Here is a 23674-nt window from a genome sequence, read left to right as displayed (position 1 = left end):
CTCATTACTTCTCCAAGAACTGAAAACTCTGTAATTTTGTGATCACTATGCCCAAGATGGCCTCTAACCATCACATCACCCAAAAGTTCTTCTCTATTTATAAAAAACAAGTTCAGTAAAATGCTTTCCCTACTTGGTTAAGTTACTGGCTACATCAGAAAATTGTCTTCCACACACTCCAGGAACCTCCTAGACGGTCTCCTCTCTGCTGTGTTATGTTTCCAGCAGTTACCTGTTAAGTTGAAGTCCCACACTAGAACAAGGGCTAGCGATTGAGAGATTACTCCCAGATGATTATAGAATATTTCATCTGCCACTTCATCCTGGTTGAGTGGTCTATAACATACTCTCACCATCGTTTCTGCTTTGTTGCCCCTCCCACCCTTATCCATAATCATTCAACACTATCGTCACCATCATTAAGCTCTAGACAGTCAGAACTCCGAGGGCTACTCCACTGCCACTTCTTCCTTGCCTGTCCCTTCTGAAGAGTTTATAGCTATTTGTTGCAGCACTCCAGTTGTGTAAGTCATCCCACCATGTTTCTGTGATATCATAGTTTTCCAACTGCACATTGACTTCCAGCTTCTCCTTTTTGTTGCCCATGCTGTGTGCATTGATGTAAATGCACTTCAGTCAGGCTATTGATCTCGTCACCTTTTTTGGTGGAGAAGCTCTAATTCCTATGTGATCATTCTCAAGTGCTTCCATGTTTTCTAACATATCTAATAATCCTAGCATTTCTGCTGCCACTTGGCTCTCCATCACCTACCTCCACTGAAGTGGCAGACGAAAAGACCTTGCTGACACAACATCCCTCAGATATTGGTGTTCCACCTCCAGGTTATTTCTAGTGAGCCTGACTTTATCCTTTTCCCAATTCAAATCTAGATTAAAGCTCTTTCAATAAGCTCTGGTAGCTTCTGTACAAATATCCTTTCCTTTAATTCTGGTGTCTCCAGTAGGCCTGGTCCTGTGCAAACTGAGTTGTGATCAAAAACCTCCCAAATCTGTCTTGTGACACCAGGCTCAGAGACAGATCTTGGTCTACTGTCTCTTCCTATTTTTTCCCTCATTCCCTGCAACAAGAAGGATAGGGGAGAACACTACGTGTGGTCCTGATCCCTTAACCAGTCATTCCAAGGCCCTGAAGTCTCTCTTGATTACTCTTGGACATCTTGTTGCAGCTTCATTGCTGCTCACACAAAAAAATCAATGGTGGATTGCTGCCTCAGTGTAGGAAGCTTTCTCTTCACATCTTTAAGTCTAGTCCCAAGAAGGCAGCAGACTCCCTTAAGAAGTGGATCTCATCTGCCCATTTGACCTTCTGTTCCCTTCAGGAGAGAGTATCCTATGACAATAATCTGTCTTTATTTTTTTTCCTTTATGGAGGCAGTTTTGAGGCAGAGTATAGACTGACTTAACCTCAGCAAGACCTCCAAGCTAGATGAACCACTGTCTCCGTTATTGTTTGATTCCACTTTCACAGACTCATACCTTTTTACACATCAGTACCTGGGAAGGTGGGCTAGATACACATCTGTACACACAAGCTGGTTCTGAGCTAGGATATGTTCCCTGCATACTGACAAAGAGATGATATGACAATCCCTACCCATACCTAGACACAGGTACTTCAATGACAGCATATTGGATGGCCAAGCAAGAGAACTGGACTCAACCATCAATGTGATACTATCACTTCCAGAAAACTCCATGCATAAAGGAAAGCTGAAGTAGGTCAGTTGAGGCAACAAGTGAATTCATCTATCAGAGCTAGAGCCCCTCCCACCAGCACCTCATTTATTGTTGTCTAATTAGAGCTGCAACCAAGTACAGAAATTCAATAGATACCTTTTCCCCTGCTTGGTTGTGCATTTCAGGGAGCATGTCTCGTACCCTAAGGCTCCACATACCTTATGTCACAGTGCATAGCTTCACAGAAGAAGCTTTATCTGTTGTTTAGACAGAGTGCCCTGTGTTCCCTTTGTCTGGTCTAAAGAGTATTAGTTACCAAAGAAACACTCTCAGACCAGATTTGTGGATCAATGAGTATCTACACCTGCTTTTCTTCCAGGCAGACCTATGGGGTGACATCTTTGAAAGATTCTCACACCCTTCATATCATCTTGTAGCTCTTGCTATACTCAGAACAGCTACTTGAGTGCCAGCCACAGTTAGAAGGCCTTTGGATAACAGCATGAAAAAAATACAGAGTGTGACTAAGTCAAGGAAGTGAAAATAAAGTGTGAAGCTGAACACAGACTTGAAAGTGTTTACTTCTTCCAAAATGTAAGAAAATACAGTCGTTTACCAGCATGCCTCTCCTTTTCATGGCAAAGAGGGGGAACTGCAGCAGGCCAACCAATAATTTCCCTCCCTAGCGTGGCAAATACCATGCTTCCATAACAATCTCATGCTCCATCCATGGAACTTTTTATGAGCAGCCCATGGCTTAGTAGGGCAAGCACATCTGGACCCCATTGCCAACAGCACACTGATTCCACATGCAGACTTGCAGTCTACACAGCAGATTGTCTGATTTCTAAGCTGTTCAGAGTATAGCTAGAGCCAGCATCTCAACTTTTCTGGTGTGGGGATTCTTCCAGGCAGGTTTAAAAAGTAGTGAAATTTTTCACAAGTCTTCTATTTTCATTGAAAATATGGCAATGTCCTATGCTGAAGAGAACATGAAGGAAATGGGTGCAGAGAGACTCTTTTTGAACTGGTACCAGTAGAAGCAAGATTTAGCTACATGCTAAATCCAAGACATTGTGTGTTAATGTTTGACTTAAAGTTCGTGAACACTAGAGTTGAAGAGCTAAGTTTTATTTGTGGAATTGTGGAGATAGTCTAACAGCTGATGTTCAAAAAGTGCACTTCTGGAATGTGGAAGCTGTGCTGTGATATGCAGACTTGAGGTAAGAGTTTCCCTGCAATTCTAAACCATCATTTATTTATGCTTGTAGATCCGTGCTGAATGATATTAAATAGCATTTCAGAAACTGTGTTTGGGAGAGCAGCGGAAAGAATAGAAGGTATGAGCAAGAATAAAACCGGGATACTTTTGATAAAAGAATTGCTTGACAGATACGAAGGTGAAGTTATTTTTTTTTGCTCAATAAGGATGTAGCTTTTCGGAATTTGGGAAAGTGTTTTTTGTGGCATCGCTAGCAACACCACTAAGCATGAACAAAGACTCGGGTTAACATGCAGCCTTCTCTTTTGCTACCTCTTCCAAATACCATTGTCTAAGGGAAAGGAGAAAAAAGATACTTTGATAAAAGAACAGATTTAGTGTTCTCCCTATTTCTTGCCTGTTTGAGTGATTTCATTTATTGAGGTTACAGGATTTTGGTGGAAGTGTTTTCAAATATTTTCTCCTGAAAAAGTCTGAACTTAGAGTTGAAAACAGTGTTACATCACAACTGACTTCATTAACATCCTACAATGTTCTTCTCATAAGTACCTAAGTACTCATCTCGTAGCTACTAGTGACACTGAGGATTCAAGTTCTTTAGTGCTGCCCATTTACATGAGCCATCATATAGGATGCTAAATATATTAAAATTAACATAAAATCTCACAAGACAGATAGTATCAGAGGTATTGTGGAAGATCTATCCAGAACTGTGCCAAAGGCAATCATTGAAGTTGATTCATCCAGCAGGCAACTTTTTCTATGAGCATCATTCTGAATCAAACTGACCTACATTTCAGCTCATTTATAGTTCAGTGGGATGTGAAAGAAACGTCCCCAGCTTTTCAGAATTGGACAGGAGGGTTTGGCATGGCAACTGTAGCTACAGAACAGAGAGCATTCAAACGAGGGTTAAATTCAGAGGAGGCTGTGCTATGGAAAGGGGGCTTTGCTTTGCCACCGCTCTCACTCATTATCAATAGAAAAATCTGTCCATCCTTCAATATAGGAACAGGCTTAAAACTTCACTACAATTTATCTCACAGTATGCAGGCCTCTCCCATCTCCTCATGTAACTGATCATAAATCCAACTTTAGCATAATTGAAAGAATAACTCTAAAACATTAACCTTTTTTCCTTCTAAGATCTAGGAGAAGTTGAAAGGATTGCAACAGTAAGTAGTGAGTTGTCCAACTTCCTGTTAAATCATTCATCTCCAGTCTATTCCTCCAGCAAGTGTTAACTACACAGGTGATCCATGTATGCCACTCTGCTCATTTGCTATGTGCCTTGTAATGCATTTATCTCTGCCTGCTAACAACAGGTCTTCTAGTATTTCAAGGAACAGATACTGTGAAAACTGAGGACAGAGACTAAGACTGTGACCATTCAATTCATCACTTGGGAGCTTAAAACTAAAAATATAAACCATATGTTACACATGTGATCCTTAACAAAAATAGACCAAAAACCCCAGGAGTTAAAAGTTCTAAACGTTTGCTTAAAAATTCAAATCTACAGCTACATTCTGCTTTCATGGTTTTCTTCCAAAGAAAATGTCAGAAGTAACTAGCAAGTATTGAAAGCTGTCTTCCGCAACTTATTTCTGCCCTAAACCATTTGACTACTGGTCCATATTTCTGCCTTTAATTACTTGCAAAGCTTCAAAGATGCAAGGGCTACAAAGAAGAAACAGGTATAAGAAGGCAGCATAAAAGTAAAAAGCTTACTTAGCCCAAACTAGATTTAAAAATGAAATTTTCCTTAATCATAGCATGCAGTGAAGTAAATGTTTTTTTATGCCAACTGCACAACCAAGAGAGGTTGTATAGCCTTATCCAGACCTTATTCACACATGATGGTTGTGGTGGATTTGTTGTTTTAATTATGCATGCTCTGAGAGTAGAAAGTTGAATTCATAATGAACTTCCAATGCCATCAAGGAGAAAATCAACTTCATGTGCTGAAGTAATGTACAGAGTATTTTTGCCTTATCCCAGCCTACAAAACTGTTGCCAGAGACAGCAGGAGGGAGATAAGTCTCACATATAGAAAAACCACAGTACACTTACTACATCTCTCATACCCATCCCTTGTTGCAAATTACCTCTATAAAGCACACTCCTCCACCTAGCTGAATAGCTAGCTCGGTCTTCCCTTACTTCTCCCTGGGCAGTCAAGCTAAGTCTCCCACTTGTTCACTCCTTGTCAGTTAATTATAATGACTCGGTAGCTCCAAAATGTACCCTAGAGATATTATTCACTTCCAGAATTTGGTGTTCAAACATGTCTAGCAGACATCCCAGAAAAAAACTAGTTGAATTTTTGTAGCTTTATCTCTTCTAATAGCCCCATTTCATGTGTAAACTTAGAAACAGCTGCTGTCATGTGTTCAAAATGTTACACATTTGTCCTAGAGTTTGTTTATTGAGTGGGGAGGAAAGAGGTGAAAAAACACTTTCAAAATGCTTTCATTCATGAAGACACCTCCCGTACTGCTATTTATTCAGCAAGACCTCCCGTGTTTTCCTTCTTTTTACCTAGTGAAAACAAACTCTTCACTTCTCATTTTTCTCTGCAAATTTTAGCCAGAAATGTGACAGTTTTACTAGTCACTTTGGATAGCCATTATGCTACTGACAGATTAAAATAATAACAGTACCTTATAGAAGTGAAGTACCAAAATAATGTACGCTAATTAGCTATCTTTAATTCTCTGTACATACTATTTAGTTTGATAAATACATCCTTGTCTCCCCATTTTACAGAAGAAGGAACAGAGGTACCAAAGAGATCAAACCTTCTGATCCAAATTAATAAAAAGTTTGAAACATAGCTTGAGTTTGAATCCAGAACTCTGACGTGACCAGTAGGCTTCCAAGTATATGTTTCCCCAGGGGAAGGAAGAATGAAAAAACCTGTCAACTCACTTGGTCACTCTGAAATCCAGCTAAAACTCTTCCTGGTGCTATAAAAAGAGGACTGAATCGCAACATGTTCATAAAGCCTTTTGTTTTCACACTGTAAGCTTTGATTCTCAATTGGGTCAGTCTGATGGCAAGCAAAAAACTATTTGCTTTTAACAATTGTTTGTTGGCCTGCACAAAACAAATTGGGTGTTATCCTGATCTTACACGGAATGGGAATTGAACACAATAGCCATTACAGCTGTTAAAATAACTTACGGTGATTTATATGCTCAGTGAATGAAAGCATTTTTCTTCTTGCAAAAAAGTCAAGGCTTCCACTAAAGAGGGATCCATTGGAATCCTCATAGTTTCCCAAATGCAGATGTTTTGTTTTGATGTGTCAAGATTTATGCCTATACAATTTGGTATAAACATAAGCAATGCAATTTTCATCTGTCTTTCCCAATGAACATGATAGCCACTTCAGAGAGGAGAAATGAGCTTATATTAATTTCAATAAAGTGTGGAATTAGGCATCCAACAAGAATTATTCTGATGGTATTGATATTCAGTACTTCATGACTGATCAAAGATGTTAAAAGGATGAAGAGAGTCTCCTGAAGATCTGTGGGTAAGGTTTGTTCCTTCAAGAGCATAATATTAAAGCATCAAGATTAAAGTGGCAGGTGTTTACCTTTTTTACCCAGAAGTTCTGCAAAGCATCTTGAAATATTTGTGCGTCCTTCCTGTAACTGGAGCAGAGATAAGCTTTCAAGTCTTGAAATTGAATTTCTATCCTCTGGAGGGCTTTAGAGCACCATCCATTTTTCACACTGTAAAGACAGGGTGCCTGTGTCAATCCATTTTTAATAGCTGTGATTAGTTTTGTTTCTTGATTCAACAAATGCAGCTCATTTCATTTGGAATGGAGGAACAAGAAAGGGTAAAGAAAACGTCCTAAGAACCTTTAAGCTTTTCACAGACCGCATGAACTTTGCCCCAGCATGGCTTTTAGTCTCCCAGTACCTTAATTTTCTATAGCTGGAATGAAGTTGTTCAGTGCTTTTACACCCTGCTTCCCAAAGGAGAAACTACATGCCTGATCCTGGACTCTTTTCAATAAATCCTGTCTGCTGTTATTGTAGGGCTGCGTCTATGACAGTATGTTCAAGTATGACCAGAAATGTTCAAGACCTGGAGTATGGCTGTTTACAATAAATGGTCAGGTAGTCTGTACTCTGGCAAATCTTGGCCTGTGTGGTTAGTTTTCAGGCATAATTGGTCTGACTTAAACCAGGTCTGTTGCAAAGGGTGTAAAAACTGGAAGCAGTTTCCTAGGAAGGTTGAGCATCTCATATATTGGTGAATAAGGCAGAGATGCTTCAAATCAAGCAGCACCCAGTCTATTTGTGTTTGTTCATGAAGTTTGGATGTAGAAGTAGTCAGCCAATTGCTCTTTTCAAAGATAGGAAAGTCTAAATTTTTAAACCAGTAGATTAAAAATGGGGTTTTGTTGTTTGTTTGGGTTTTTTTCCCCCAGTAATAAATAAGTCACTTGCTTTTACTCAGTTTCATTTTTCCTCTTCTGAGTTACCATTTTCCAAGTGGAATGCAATAAAAATGTGTAAAATTAAGGCTTGACAATTGTCTTAAAGTGGTCAGACGAGCATTTCACCAAAAAGATATTAACTTCTTTCGAGAGATGATTGCAGTGGTGCAAAGCATCCAAGTCAAAATAATGTCAAGATTAAAATCACCAATTCTGTTTCATTTATCTTGCACAGGATGAGAACTCATTTTGAATATGCCAAAAAGTTCTAATTTTAGTAGCTTTACCCATCCAATGAGCAAACAGCTGCCAGTTAACCAAACCAATTCTTTCTTTATCACTCATTAGCACAATGAAAGGCCGAAATAATTTGTCTGCCAAAACAGACATACTGAGTCTGCTTGCACATGCAGTACAACCCAAGGGCAAGTCCTAGGTTTAACAATGCAAAGAGTTAGCAATCACAGCTTATCAGTTCCGGCATTCAAGAGAGCTCTGGTGACTACCTGTTGACAAATCAGAAAGCATTCAGAGAAAAAAATGCAAGTCTGTAAGGCTTAAATGTGTTAATTTTACCTGGCTCATTAAAACAGTTGCCAGATCATGACCTACAACTGCCTACTGGGAAAATGGGAAAAGGTTCTGACAGTAAAGGGTAAAGTCCAGATACTTGACTAAGGTGACACAAATTTAGACTGGAAATCAGAGATACTTCCAGAATGCCGTGATCAAGGGGAAAATTTACTGAAGGATGTATGGATAATCAGTCAGTTGAATTTCAGATGATATTGCCTTAAACAAAAGAACTAGGTCTGCCTGAAACAGTGATTCTGGTGCACAAATTTCTTGAAAGAATCATAGTATCCTTTAGGATACTATGGAACTTAAAGGAAAGGAACTTAAAGATCCTTGAATCCAACCATAAGCCTATACTGCCAAGCCCATCACTAAACCATGGTCACATCCAAGCGTCTTTTAAATATCTCCAGAGATGGAGATCCAACCACTGACCTGGACAACCTGTTCCTTCCAGTGAAGAATTTTTTCCTAGTATCCAATCTAAATTTTCCCCGATGAAACCTGAGACAGTTTCCTCTTGTCTTATCTCTTCTAACTTAGGAGAAGAGAATGTCGCCCACATAGGTACAACCTCTTTATTTGCACATAGAAAAAATACAATACAGTACACAGCTCCTCCATACCCAATATGTCCTCATGTTATCATGGACTTTGCCGAGGGAAGAATATTTGTTTGAACATCCTTTTTTTGCAGATATGAGTAACAACCATTGCAGTTATGAGATGAAAGTGTGTAGAGAAACACTCGGGGAGGGCAGGCAAGAAGCATACTTGTTACTTGCATCGAGTTGTGTGTTCTGTTTGAGGTATCCTACTGAAGCATCTTTGAACTGAATTACTAGGTACACATGCATTCCGCCTCCGTACAATACCTCCCTTGGAGAAACTGGGAAACTGAATTCCCTATAAAAGCTTCAGGCTTCTGCTTTGGGAAGACACATGGCTTTTACAGGGATACAAACTTTAGGCTAGATGACTCATGCCTGTAAAAATACGTAGTTGAAATGCAGTTAAAGAGACATTTAACCCAAACTAGAGTAGAATTACTTGCCCTGATAAGCCTTTATGTTAAAAGTAGTGATACAGCTCAATCCCTCCTAGGCTTCTGGCTTTGTCAGTGTTTAAGCAATTGCCTTATATGAATATATGACATATTGAAAGGTAATAGACACAAGGTTAGCTTAAACCAAGTAGTATTACTTCCCCTGCATTTCTGGCTATCAATCTCATTTGGGAGACAGGAATTTCCAAACTGCAAATTGTTTCAGCATCGCCACTGGCAGCAACTGCTAGCTGGCCATGCACAAATATGGTACAGTGCTAGGGAAATTATTCAGACAACATCTGTGTCCTACTTTGAAGTAGCTTGTGTACAGCTCTGCACACATCTGTTTAGGAATCGCATCTAAAGGCATTTATATCTTTTTCTGCTTATTATAAAAACAAAAAGCTCTTATTAGATGCTTTCTTCTCTCGTTGTTCTTGTAGCTTCCACTATGTTTCCCTTAATATTAATTTGTCTACTGCACCATACTGAGTCATGAAAAAACTTTTTTTGAAAATATGAAAGGCAACTACTAGTTGTGTTGGTTTTGACTAGGATAATTAATTTTCTTCATACTAGCTAGCATAGGGCTATATTTTTGAGTGTTTGATAACACAAGGATGTTTTAGTTATTGCTGGGAGTCAAGGCCAAGCAAGCGGGCTAGAGGTGCACAAGAAGCTATGAAGGGACATAGAGGGGTCAGTTGACCCCAACTGATTCAAAGGATATCCCAGACCAAGTGATGTCATGCTTAGCATATAGGGCTGGGGGAAGGAGGATGGTGAGAACATTCAGAGTGCTGGTGTCTGTCTTCTGAAGTAACTGTTACATGTGATGGAGCCCTGCTATCCTGGAAATGACTGAACACCAGCCTGCCCACGGGAAGTGGTGAATAAATTCTTTGCTTTGCTTTGCTTGTGCGTATGGCTTTTATTTTATCTATTAAACTGACTTCATCCCAACCTGCAAATTTTCTCACTTTTACTTTTTTGAATCTTTTCTCCATTCCACCAGAGGGGAGTGAGGAAGCGACTGTGTGAGGCTTAGTTGACAGCTGTGGTTAAACCATGACACTAATGCTTTTGATTTACTTGAAGAAAACCTGCAGCAGGTTTTTTGTTTTGGCTTTTTTTATTCAACTGACACGCTCTGAACTATTAAAAATAATGGTGCTCTTTGAACTGTGTTTGAGGTCAAAGAAATATAGAAACAAAAACCTTTGCCTACACCACTTTGGTGACATCAAATCAAAAAATGCTAATGCCTGTACAGACAACTTTTTTTGTGGGATCTTTGCATTTTTGTGGAGGAGAAAGGTCATGGAAGGTTAAAGATGTAAGGGAATGTTTTACTTGAGTATTTACTGCTCATGAGCCCATTTTAGGAGCTTTGAAAAAATGCAAATATATTCGTAACAATCCTAGTTTATTAATGTACCTCTCCAGAAAACCAAAGACATCAAAAATCCAATGGGCGATTCTACAGTCAGACTTTTCTTTAGATGCAGATGGTTATAACTCCTGACTTGGACAGCTACTGTGCTTTCCTTGCAATCTGTCCATTTTGCAGAGCAGAGCTCCAAGACCAAACACACATACAACTAATACTAAAGCAGTCTAATGACTACAGGGAGATCATTGCTAAATGCAGTACTGCCTCTTTCATCAGCAGCCATCCTGAAGTGCAGAATTTGATACAAATGTCACAGTCTACAAAACATCAATTGACTCTTTACCTTTAGCTTGACTGTGGGAGTGACATGGCTATCTTTCAGTCTATTCGACTGCTGAAAAATTTAAGTGGAATTAAGCTTCTAGTAGCAATCAGTCACAGATCGAGGTAGTAGGATTACAGTTTCCTTTTTCTCATTTAAAAACCTCCAGTCTTCCTCCTGGCAATTTCTGCAATGAGTTCTGTGTTATGAGGAATGAAACACCTGCAGCTCTAGTGAGAAAACATAATTGAATGCAAAATAAATTGCATTTAACATTAAAACAAATTCAAGGGCTACTTCACAGTGTGTATTATTCATTTCCATATTTAATTTATTAGGCTTAATATTTTAAAAAATTAAATAAACGTCATCCTACCTATTTTGCCTATTGGCCTGAAGCATTGCAGGTATTCCAGATGTCAGAAAATTTACATGCACTTTGTTGCTCTGTACACAGGCCCTTGAACAGTCACATACAATTGCATACATACCAAGGCATGAAATATGCATATTTTCATGCATTTTAGAGAAAGTTATGAAAAAGTACTGTCCCTTTATTACTTTTAATATTGCTTTTCTCATTTTGTTTCTCCTTGCTTTCCCAGACTTTCTTCCCCACTACCATCTGCTATATCTCCCCTGTTTTCCCCTACAACCTTTCTCTCCCTTACACTGCTCTGTACTTAATATAGATTACAAATTTTTCAGAGTCTAGAGAGCAATATCCCCTCCAGAAAAACAACTACTCAACCTCACATCCCCCAAGGGTTCTTCCTCCTTGATTTTTTTTCTCCTCTTTCATAAACCTGATTTTCCCCCCTTACTTCTTCCTCACTACAATTGCCCTTGATTCTTTTTCAGCAGTAAAGCTTAAATCTCTAACCCTCTTGCAGTGCAGTTATAAAAAAGCTGCTATCGTTAGCTTAGTATATAAGGTGTCCATGCTAAAAATAGCATTATTTGATTAAAGAAAGATAACTGAGATGCTCATCCATGGGATTAGTGTCTCGAGAGTATGCAGGTTCAACATAAGGAAGACAGTAATCCATCTCCGAGTTTCGGTATTACTGTTGCAGAAAATGTGATGAAGTGAGAATATATTATGTCTCTTGTGACAGTACAATCAAAAAGGAGAAAGATCTGTGAAGAGAATGGTCATCTTGGAAGGAAAAGTATACATGCTGTATTTTTTCTCTAGTACATGGATTGAAAGAGATATGTTGTCTCAACTTAAAATCTATAACACTTTTCTAGAAGATGGACACCCATGCAGATTCAGTCACCCTGTCTCTAATGTACTGCCTGCCCCAGGAGAGGCAAATCCTCACTGACACAATGGAAAGCTGGGAAAATGATGAACATACTCTTGGTGCTAGCTTCAAATTCATGATGCGGTTGAACATTTTCTAGAGGATTTCTTATAGACTTTCTTTTCTGTGGTGTGTCATCAGAAGGATTTCGTCCACTCAGGAGACTGGACAACCCAGGTCTTCTCACTTCTCCTAAAAAACTAAAGCAGAGCTTTCTCCACCTTTCCAGAAGTAGTTTAGCAATGCTTATCGTAACTATACTCTCTGATTAGAGTGAAAAAATATGTCAGGAATCCTTCTAGTTTAAAAACAGTGACTGATAATGTGGGCGGATGGCTGTCTGCTGAACTGCGCCCAAAGGAGCTAACAGAGTAGAAATGAACCACTGCCTGCTTTGAGAGGTTGTCTGACTCTTTTACCAGTCACCACCAAAACCAAATCAGTCAGCCCACAAGGATGAGGATAATTTACTTTCTCCACAGAAGACCTAGTTAGTGGGGGATCAGGATGAGTTTGGACCTCCAGGTATGGAACATCCCTGTTTTTCTTACCACTGCTCTACCTCTGAATCTATTAGTAAAGCAATTGTTTTGCGAGTGTCAACCTTTCAAGATAGGTCTAAGAGTAAGGACTGTGAATTGACAGGTTCAGCTTCATGCAACTCCCACTACACTGCAAGCCAAATAGAACAGCTTTCCTCGTTGTTGTTGCTGAAGATGTTCAGTGAAATCACATATGTTTCGGGACCAAGACTGCAGACCTTCTGGTTTTGCAAGAGGCACACCCTACATCTCTTTTTTTTTTGATTCATTGTGGCTTGATAATGAGAAAACTGTAGGCCCAAGGGGAACCCAACTCAGGGGAAGATGGGAGAGGAAAAAGTAATAAATACCCCTTGGAAGAACACTTTTGGAACCAAGGAGTGAAAAGACAAACACTTTCAGTCCTCAATGTGCCATGTAGAAGGTCACAAGGGATTTTAAGGAAAACTGCCAGATTGCTTCCTCAATGGCATCAGTTCAGTGGAGCGGGTCCCTGCAGTGCCTAAAATAGGGAAGCACTGGGTTGAAAAGTGTGCTCTCATACGGAAAAGAGGAAAAGCTGCTTTTCAATCACAGAAAATACTGCATTGAGTAAAGCTTTTCAGCTAGCTCTGAGATTCAGTCACCCTTGGAAATAGCCACAAGCACAGTTTAGCTAATACCATCCAAATAAGCACATTGATCAGTGACCTTTGCCAGGTATTTTCTAAAGGTACCATTTCCATAATTTCTGACCCTTTAGCAATGATATCCAGATCTCGCAACAAGCCACAGACACTTTTCATTGTAGCATCCATTGTAACCCACGTTAATAATAAATACATTTTTAAAAAGCTGTCAAAGAAATCAATGGTCACAAGTATCACAAGAAAGGACTGAGAGCTAGAAATAACAATAAGCTTTCCATAAGTCACAAGGAATGAGTTAGGAGTGACGATACATTTTGCTATCTTTAGTTTTCTACTGACTTTGATAAGGAGGGGTTTTTTTTTGTTATCATGGCTTTTGCAAACACTATGCAGGAGGTCTAGCTTTTGTTAGAGAGGTATGAACATACAAGAACCCTCTTCCTCTTCTTTTTGGAGGATTCTCTTTTAGAAAGACTTTCTCTTTAAAAAGGATAAGGGAAAAACTCATTCCACAAATATAGAATCTATCCCACCTGTTATTTTTCTTTCATGTTTATAGTTCATAGCTGCAAAACCATAAGCTGTGATTGAAGTTTTGGTCTTGAGACATTAAGATCCATCCTTTCCAGTGCAAGTTACAGCTGACCTCCCAGCCTTCCTACAGTCAAGGATCTTCTATGGTCTGCTGCAAGCAAGTATATGGAACTCTTTATGACCTCTGGACATGCCACAGCTGGTGATAGCTGCCAACAAGTAACCAGAATTATCAGGAAGGGACACACCTAAAGAAATATCCTAATTTGAGCCTTCAAATCTATCCAAGAATAAACTAAGCTTAAAATCAATCCAAACAAGAGAATAATCATATAGCTGTAATTTCTCCTCTTCCTATTTTTCCTCATTCTCTCCTCCACCACACCTAAATCACTCTGAATGGAATTTGGTATATTTATTTACAGTACTTCCTTCACTTTTCAATTATCCATGGGCTATATGGAGCCCAGGAGCTGAATCCCACCCAGACACCTCAGTCCAAGCTGTTTGCATCTCTAGTTCATCTGAGGAAAGCTGCTGCATCTCAGCATCTCAGGAATCTCATTTTTCACTTCCCAGTAAATCATGTATCTTGTTTTATACTGCACTAAAAATGCTGGAAGTCACTTGTTTTCTTTTTCTCATTAATTTCTGTATTCATACAGGAGGAGAGGATCATCAGCTTGAAGTTCTTGTCTCTTTTCAAAGGCCTAGAGAAGCAAAAGAAGTGAGAAACGTTCTAGAATTCTAAGTGTTTCCCCTGCTCTACTAGCAAATTATCTTTGCTCAGATCCTCTCCAGCTATTAAGAGAATTTATCCTTATGGTTGCCTACACTGGTGTGCTTCTCAGGTACCAGTTAACTCCCAAAACTTAAAAAAAACCAAAACAATCAAACAACAACAAATAAACAAAAAAACCTCCAAACCCAAAGCTCCCTAAAAACTAAAAAGTTCTCTGATAGCTTGCTTTCTGCTATCCATAGCCTAACCTACAATCCCTCACACAACACGTTGTCTTTCTGTTCATACAACATGTTTGAGGCTCAGCAGCTGCTTTTATGGTGTGTCTTGTCATTACTTCCTAGACCTTCAAATTCCATTTGGTTTGGGTTGCAGAAGACCTCAATGGGGACTTAATTCTACTGGAGCTGCTGCAGGTTGTCTTTCTCCTGAAACAGCCATCTCTCACTGTGATTGATTTCTATTTTATCGTTTTATTTTACTGTGGCTTTCTCTTTAGTATGTTCACAAGTGTCTCTTACTGAGGCGGAAATCTGAACAATAAGTTCTTTTTTAAAAGTATCTTTTTAAAAGCTCTATATTTGTGGCACACACTACATCTATCAGACTATCTGATGAATTTAGTGAAATTAACATAAAAAAGGTTTAGCACAGGGCACTGGACTGGAAATCCAGATCATTTTCCTTAGTTTTGGCCTGATAAATGAAGTTGTGCACATTGCTTTTGCCTCTGTGGTTTAGTTTCCCCATATATAAAGTAGTAAAAAGCTATTAAACTCATTCATGAAGTGCTTTGAAAGCATTAATGAAGAAATCTACCATGTAAAAATTTTGGTATCATTGAAGCAGAGGGAATTTTTAAAATTCAGAGGCCTGTGTTTAAAGGCTTGTAAAGAATTAACAGATACTGAATTTCCTTCCGTTTGTATAGATCTCATTTGCTAAAAGATGAAAGAAAGACACAAAGGAGTAATCATGCACATAAAGTAGGTTGGGCTGTGGAAGTGATGGGGGCCAGGTGCCTGCATTGTTTTTCCAATTGCATCAGGATTATGAGTAAACTTTGTCGAGTATCAGGTTTTCTAAGCAGATTAAAATGGAGTGAATTTCTTACAGCTGACAGGATCTCCCATCAACCATGCGCTCTACTGCATTCCAAATCTGAATTCCCACAGTATTTATGCACAGAAAATTGCACACTGCTGTCTAATGGTGCTCTTAAAAGCGCAAATCAAGTCCTTACATCCCACTGAAATCACCTGTGTCTTTAGGTGCTGTGCAAAATCCTAGTTAAGTGCCAACTTTCACCTGCAGGTGCCTACAACAACTTAGAAAATAAGGCATTAAGTGAGCCAGAAGTCTAAATCCCATCAAATTGTCAAGAGTATAGGGACCATTTTCAGTCTGCCTAAGGTGGTGGTAAAAATATATATTGAGATGCCAGCTGTGGGGTCTTAGCTTGAAGCAGGAGTCCATGCAGTGACTAGTCACAGACCTCTTACTGTAAGATTTTCATGTCATGGTCGTGACTGCTGCTGTCCATTCAGAACTGTCTCACTGATCACCATCACAATTAGGAGCAGCAGCCTAGGTTTGCAGCAGGTTGGGGTTGCAGCAGACAAATCAGCTTTACATGACATGTGATCATGACTCAATACCTCTGAACACAGAGCACAGACTTTGAATAACTGTGCACATTTCTTGGGACAGAAGAGACAGCCAAATAGGAATAAATAGTTCTGTGGGAAAATATCTTGCTCCTCTGCATGAAGATGTTCCTGTGGAGGTTCACTGAACCTCTGTTGTCACTTAGGAACTTTCAAAGGCTTTATGCAGGATGAACTTGGATCGAGTGGCTTTACCTCAGCTGCTTTTTCATAGACAGACATATTCTTTCCATCCTTCTGCTCCTCTCCCATCAGCTTTCACTTCCCCACACCAGTTCTGATGATCACTCTGTGGAATTTAGGAACTTGCTAGAAAGAAAAATACGTTTTTTTTCTTAATTCCAGAGCTGTACACAACTGAAATCAGTGTCCATTCAGAGCATGTTTATGAAGGATTTTGGTTTGATTTGCAGCTTGTGTAGGCATGCATTAGCCTTGCAAAATAGAAAAGATTGCTTATTGTTCTAGATGTGTAGGGCAAGATTGCAAGAGAACTTCATCCTGTGCACATACAAAAAATATATGGGCCTAATTAATTTTCTTTCATTCTGTATTATTTTATAGTCTTTGTGTTATGCTGGTTTTGAAAATAAAGTAAGCAATTTCCAGACCCTTTCCAGAAGATTTAATCTCGGTACCAGTCTGTTTGTGTTGTTTGTTTATATTTAACAGTTTTCTCTGACAGGACAATGGAAATACGCTTGGCAGTTTCAAGTTTAATTTATAAATTATTATAGAACTTTCCTATGCAATCTAACAGGAAATGGTAATTTTCCTCCATGTCTTGGGATCACCCTGTAGAAGATGCTAATGCACAGTTGCTCTGCTGTGGTAGATTTAGGCTGTTGGATGACTGAAGCAACTTGCATAAATAAAAGTCTGTATCTTTGATGTAGCTACTGAATCAATGCAAAGGGAGCTTTACATCCATTTTGCAGCTTACTGATTCTTGGGACGTTCTGTTGATGGGAAAATTCCTGCTGGAAAGTTAAAACTGGAAATGACCAACATAATCACAGCAGCCTCCCATATTGTCTTCCCATAGGGTAAAAAATTGAAACTGCAAGAGACATTTTTGTATCAGCTGGTTCTTTACAGAAATGGCAAGTAAGCAGTTGAACTCTTTGTGAGAGTTAATGATGGATGTTTAAAGTTTACCCAGGCTGAGAAAGCAACAAGATTCTGGAAACTAGGAACATATTCTGAGGAAACACCTTTATCTACTTAGGTTATTGTCGCAATCCACACTCGGGACCTGCTATTGACTGCTTTCAGTGGCAATATAGCCTTTGATCTGACTTGGCATAGATGTTCTTATGAAGAAGAAAAACTTCCTAGAAGAAATTCTGAAAAACTTGCAAAGAAGCTGTAAGCTTTGTGAGTTCAGTGCAGCAGAGACCAGTGGGAGAGAATATGGCATCTTGCTAATTAATGGGCTGAATTGTCAGGCAACTTTAAGCTCTCAATGGGCTAGTCAACTCCATTAATCAGCTCAACACTGCATGGGTCTTCTCTAATATTGCTGTTAGTGCCATATTCTATTAATAATAAAAATTCCAATTAAATGACATTTTACAAGTCTGTCTTTTCCATGTTCAAATGAAACCTGAAGTCACGGTACTTGTTGTCTCTCTTTTATAGGATTTTGTGGTTATTGTTCTGTAACATCTGTTTTAGAGTGGAGTTTATTTGCTCAAAATCTCATTATAATGTGTAACACACAGCAAATACTACATGCAGTTGTCCTATTAGTTTATTTTAATTTGTTTTTATAATGTATCTAACAATTAAAAAGACACCATTTAGATGAACATCCAGACATCTCTGAACATCTGTGGATTTAATTTCCAGATGTTGTAGGAATATTTTTTTAAGTACAAGTTCACCGCTTTTTGTGCTTTTTGATTCACTTGAAACCTGGAACTCAAAATGATACTCACTTAAAAATAGCACAGTAAGCCTGGTTTGTAAATTATGCAATCTGCTTTCAGGAGGCAGGCAAAACAGAGGAAGAAAGGAGAGAAGGTCTGCTTTGACAAAAAAACCCTGGTAAAGTTGGCTAGGTTCATTTCCAGATGGCATGCAGATTTGATTAAAAGTTGACATCTGAAACTTGCCCAGTGTCTGTGAGTTCAAAGCACAGCTGAAATTTTTGGTTTATTTCCTGTAGGAGTGAGATTTTGATGGGCATATCTTAAGCAAAACTCTTTGCCTAACACATCTCTCAGATGTTAATCAGTAGATGAAATCTGAATCTCTCAAATAATCTCTGAAATCACAAGGACATCGACTAAGAGCCTTATGCTGCACTGTGTCACCCTAAAGTCTTTCTAACAGGACTGTTTTTACTGGTTCACAGTGCCACATCCTGATACGGAAGAAGGCAAGACATTCAGACTATTCTGCTCAGGATCTTTCCTCTAATATTCATAGAATCACGACTGTATATTAAAGTTCTGTCTTAATTATGAGTTCTGTTTCAGATTAATCAGTAACTCAACTTTATGGTGTGAGATGTAAGAAATAAGAAAAAGAGTCTTCAAGCTCTTTCACTGTCTCTGATTTGTTATGTGCACTTCTTAGCTGTGGACTGACTGGGACCAAAGATGTATTTGCTATTTGTGTCCAAAGAGTTCTCCACCAAGCAACTTGTACATACCACAGGGAATCTGGGGTGTATGTCCATAAAACCTTTGGAAAACTTACTATAGAGATCAACTGCGTTTTGGATATGTTGCTTCTTTGTTATCATGTAACTACTCACTGCCCTAGCACATGTCATGTCCTTAGTCAGCAGAAGTCTCCAAAGCCAGTCAGTTAGACAGAGAGCACTGTGTTCAGTCTCTGCCAAGTATCAACCATACCTGCCCTCTATTATGGAAACCACAGAACTATCAAAGATGTATCCATATGGGTTCAGGACTGATGAGTTCAAGTGGATATGCTTTCATGGAGACAGAGGAGAAGAAGGATGCAGAGAATGCAATCAGCAGTAAATGAGAACAAACTGTTGAGTCAGTCTGACTGGCTCTGTGCTGTATCTGTGGAAATCAAGCCATACAACTTCTGCTGATTTTAGAAGCTCAGAATGGGACATTTCTTGCTTTTAAAAGGCAACGGGGAAAAGAGAGAAATCATAGAATCATAGAAAGGGATCTTTAGAGATCATCTAATCCAACCTCCGTGCAGAAGCAGGTAAACCTAGATCAGTTCACATAGGAACATGTCCAGGCAGGTCTTGAAGACCTCCAATGAAGGAGACTCCACAACCCCTCTGGGCAGCCTGTGCCAGGGCTCCTTCACCTGAACAGTGAAATTGGTTTTTTTTATGTTTAAATGGAACTTTTTGTGTTCCAGCTTCATCCCATTACCCCTTGTCCTGTTGCTAGATACAAGAGAAAAAAGGGATGTCCCAACCTCCTGACACCCACCCTTTAGATATTTGTAAATGTTAATAAGATCCCCCCTCAGTCTTCTCTTTTCTAGACTAAACAGCCACAGTTCCCACAGCCTTTCCTCGTATGAAAACTTACACTGCATCAAAAAAAGTGTAGCCAGCAGATCAAGAAAGTGATTCTCCCCCTCTACTCTGCTCTTCTTAGACCCTACCTGGAGTGCTGCATCCAGTTCTGGGTCCTCTAATAAAAGGACATGGAGTTATTATAGTGAGTCCAGAGGAGGGCCATTGAAGGGCTGGAGCAAGTCTCCTCTGAAGACAGGCTGAGAGAGTTGGAGATGTTCAGCCTGGAAAAGACTGGGGAGACCTTACTGCATCCTTCCAGTTCCTAAAGGGGCCTACAAGAAAGCTGGACAGGGACTTTTTACAAGGACGTGTAGTGATGGGACAGAAGGTAATGGCTTTAAACTGAAAGAGGGTAGATTTAGATGATATATTAGGAAGAAGTTCTTCCCTGTGAGGGTGGTGAGGTACTGAAAGTGTTCAAGGCCAGGTTGGACAAGGCTTTGAGAAACTTGATCTAGTGGAAGACATACCTATTAATTGCAGGGGAGATTGGATTAGGTGATTTTTAACATCCCTTCCAATCCAAACTATTCTGTGATTCTATGATGTTGCAACTGCATGAGGTCCTTAAATTCCATATGGTTTGCTTCATAAGGAGAGACAAAATTTGAAGCCATCCCTGGTCTGCCACATTGAGCCAGGTGTTTGTATTAGCCTTGCAGTCAGTCCTCCTCTGTGACTCTTGGCATGCCAGCACTGTCAGTCCAGCAGGAGTTCAAGCTGTTCCCAAGTTCAGTTGCTACCCACATTGTCTATTTACAAGCTTACCCTCTGACACAGCCTCTGGTCAAGCTACAGACATCAAGGGGAGAGGCAGATTCAGGAGTTTCTCCACAAACCTCAGCAACTTGGAATGATAGGACAAATACTTCTACAATCCAGTTTACCACTAAGTTTCTGAAACCTGCTGGTTTTGTTTTTCAAGCACAGCATGGCTTTGAGATCAAACTTTAGCCAGGTTACTGCAGGCAACAGGGCTGGAAAGTAGATCAGCCATGAATTACTAGTGCAGATATGGCCTTTGGTGTAGAGGCAGGGTAAGCAAAAAGTGGTAGACTAAATTTCACTAAGACCTAGGGACTGTAGGAAGGAGGGAAGGTAGCCTCAAAGGATGTCTCATAAAGATCCCTAGAGGGAAATATCTGTACATCCTGTGGGGATCTGGTTCAACTCACAGCCTCCTAACTGCAACTAGTCACTATGATCATCTTTTCCCTAGAATGTCTGAAAAAAGCTTTCCAAGAAGCCAACATGGTCTGGAAATAGGGATGCCTCCTTCTTTCCCTAATAAACATAATCTTAATCTGATTTCTACCCCTTCTGCTTTCTCAGTACCAGTCTCCTCTTCACTCTGAGCTTCAACAAGTGATCATTGTTGCTACCACTGTGCTGGTTCTACCATCAGGAGTCCCACAAGTGCAGAGCAGACCCCACAGCTGATAAGGCTGGATCACCCTGTCAAAGTGGATCAGCCTGCCAAAACAGCCAGACCTGTTGGTATCAACGGAAAGAAAGACTTGCTGAGTTGCATAAGCTTTGAGGAAAACCAAAATGCTGCTTCTCTCGAGCTCTTCAAATAGCTTCACCCATTGCAAAGTGAAAATGAATGAGTTAGATGACAGAGTGTGCTTACTGTCCTGAATCAACTTGTGCTTCAGTTAGAACACATTTTTAACAAGATACCAGTTTTGTACCAGTGCACAACATGTGCCAAAAGAGTATATTAGCTCCAAAGGGGAAAGAGAATTATGGAGTGGAATACAAAAAGGTTCAGATGTAATGTGTCATGTCTTCAACTATTATAAAACACCTCAGAACCTCTGAAGCTGCAAGATCTATACTGATTTACTACATTGTACAAATCTGAGTCCAGACTTTTTCTTGGTTTGTTTTTGAGGAAAGCTTTGCACTTCATTGTAATGCTGTTGTTGAAAGAACAGGTAAGGGTTTGTATTTGTGGAGTTATGATGAAGTGTGCTGTACTTTGTACTTGATAAGAATTTATTAGGTAGTTAGAAGATTTATGTCTTTAATGATGCATTTCCTCTGCTTTTATGTATTTGGTGTTTTGAAAATGACAGCTTTGTAACTAATGTAACTTTGCTTAATTACAGCCCATTTTCTTCAAAACCTGTAGGGATATGAATTTTAGAGCAGACTTGCTTTCACGGAAAATCTGAAGGGATAGAAGTTAACTTCTGCATATCTAAAAGGACAAAGAAATGGTAGTAAAAACAAAGTGGAAGAATGTTAAATGTCAAGTCAGTTACTGCTTTTGCCATAGAGAGACCAATTCCCTTCAATGACTTTGAAGGAGTAAGGATTATTAAATGCAAATTTTAAATTTCATTTAAAAATCCAGTTAATGATTCAAAGATATTAGACATTGTGCTATTTACTGATTTGAATGAAGTATGTGTTTAATGTAGGATTTCTGCTATGCCAGATACAAAACATGAACAGACAATGTAGAAGCACTAAACAATCTGGCTGGGTACAGTTATTAAGCCAACAGCATTAACATAGGCTTCACCACAGAGCACCTAGAACACAGAGCAATGTTTGGCAGCTAAAACACATGCTTTACTGCTTAGATTCCTAAAGTATTTACTTAAAAGTAAGTCTCCACATCCCTGGCTTAGAGTTTCAAATCACAGAGAAAATGGCCTCCCCAAGAGGCAGACAGTCCAAGGATGGAAAGGAAAAATATGTAAGGACACAAATGACAAATTTGAGTTATGCTCAAGAAAACTTGATTCACTGTAAATGTCATTGCAGATGAAGCTCTTCAGGAGGAGTGCAAGAGCAGACAGGACCTGGTGGATGAGCTCTGTGCTGGCTGAATACATCCCGGGAAGAAACCTACTGTGACAATTTCAAGTGGTATTCATTTCAGACTGTTGGTGAGTTGCTCACCAGACAGAGATTATGTGGGTTTCTTACAGAGGAGGAAGTGTTTTTGTGATGCACAACCCACTTGGAGCACAAATTTCATCTATAAAGCCACAGAGCAAGTGTTCATTCTTTTTTTTCTCTTTCCCTCTTTTGGCAGAAACAGTTAGAAGACGTATTTCTTGACATTGCTCTTTGTCAAGAATAACAAAGTCCTACAGAAAACACTGTTTTATATAGGACATTGAAATACAGCAACAAGGCTTGATAGACAGAAAAACAACAACTGGTACATGATTAAATTATTGCAATCAATCATGTTAAGGGATCTGAGACAGTGCTGGCCAGCTCTTACCTGATGCATGTCACCCTGTTTGGGTGTGTTTTAATAACATGAGGGTCCTCCTTTTCCCTCCTGTCGGTGTCAAGTAATAGAGCACTAGCAGTATGTGGGGACCAGTTCTACACAAATGCTGGGGGTCTGTCCCTCTAGTGAAAGCAATCTGGTTCTCCTAGTCAGTGGTGCTTGTATATTTTCTGCCACAGTTTCCATAAAACCCTTCTGGTTACAGCTGTGGTTTTGTTCCTGAAATTCACTTGTCATGCTAAGTTTTCCATGCTTTGTCTCTGACCAAAGATAAATCTTTATCTGATGTCTAAAATGTATTACAGAATTCTCAAATCTACAGTTAATTTAATCAACATTAAAGATATATTTGATTACTTTAATTAAAAACTGTTGTTATGTAGCACTCAGGCATTTAGCTAGAACACTTTACTTCATCATGCTAGAGTGATTACTCAGAGATTTCATCCAGAGTGTCTAGGATAGGTATTGTATTATTCATATTACAGCTAATCACCTTCTGGCAAGTATAAAACCTCACATTTGCTAGCACTGTGACGTTAACACTCACTCCACAAGAAGCTTCCACTAGACATTCTTGTGACTACAAAGTTTTCAGGGGTCATGAGGGAAAATAAAGGAGTGAGATTTTTGCCTAGACTATTGTGTGGGCCAACACTGATGTTTGCCTGTACGTTGAACCAGGAAGATGCAAGTCTGTTTTGATTCCCAAACTGTGAGCGTGTTACTGGGGTCACAGACCTGAGGTGA

The 23674-nt window shown here is 39.4% G+C and overlaps 1 long non-coding RNA gene across 1 annotated transcript in view; it reads left to right on the top strand.

The window, feature by feature from the left end:
• Nucleotides 1-22725, top strand: part of LOC133624707 (uncharacterized) — a 117413-nt gene extending 94688 nt beyond the window's left edge. The window contains exon 3 of the long non-coding RNA XR_009818061.1: nucleotides 22444-22725. This is a non-coding gene — a long non-coding RNA (uncharacterized LOC133624707). The remainder of the gene's footprint in view (nucleotides 1-22443) is intronic.
• The last annotated feature ends 949 nt before the right edge of the window (nucleotides 22726-23674 follow it).

Source organism: Colius striatus, chromosome 1 (assembly GCF_028858725.1).
Source record: "Colius striatus isolate bColStr4 chromosome 1, bColStr4.1.hap1, whole genome shotgun sequence".
Taxonomy (NCBI): Eukaryota; Metazoa; Chordata; class Aves; order Coliiformes; family Coliidae; genus Colius; species Colius striatus.
This window is presented reverse-complemented; position numbering and strand designations above follow the sequence as displayed.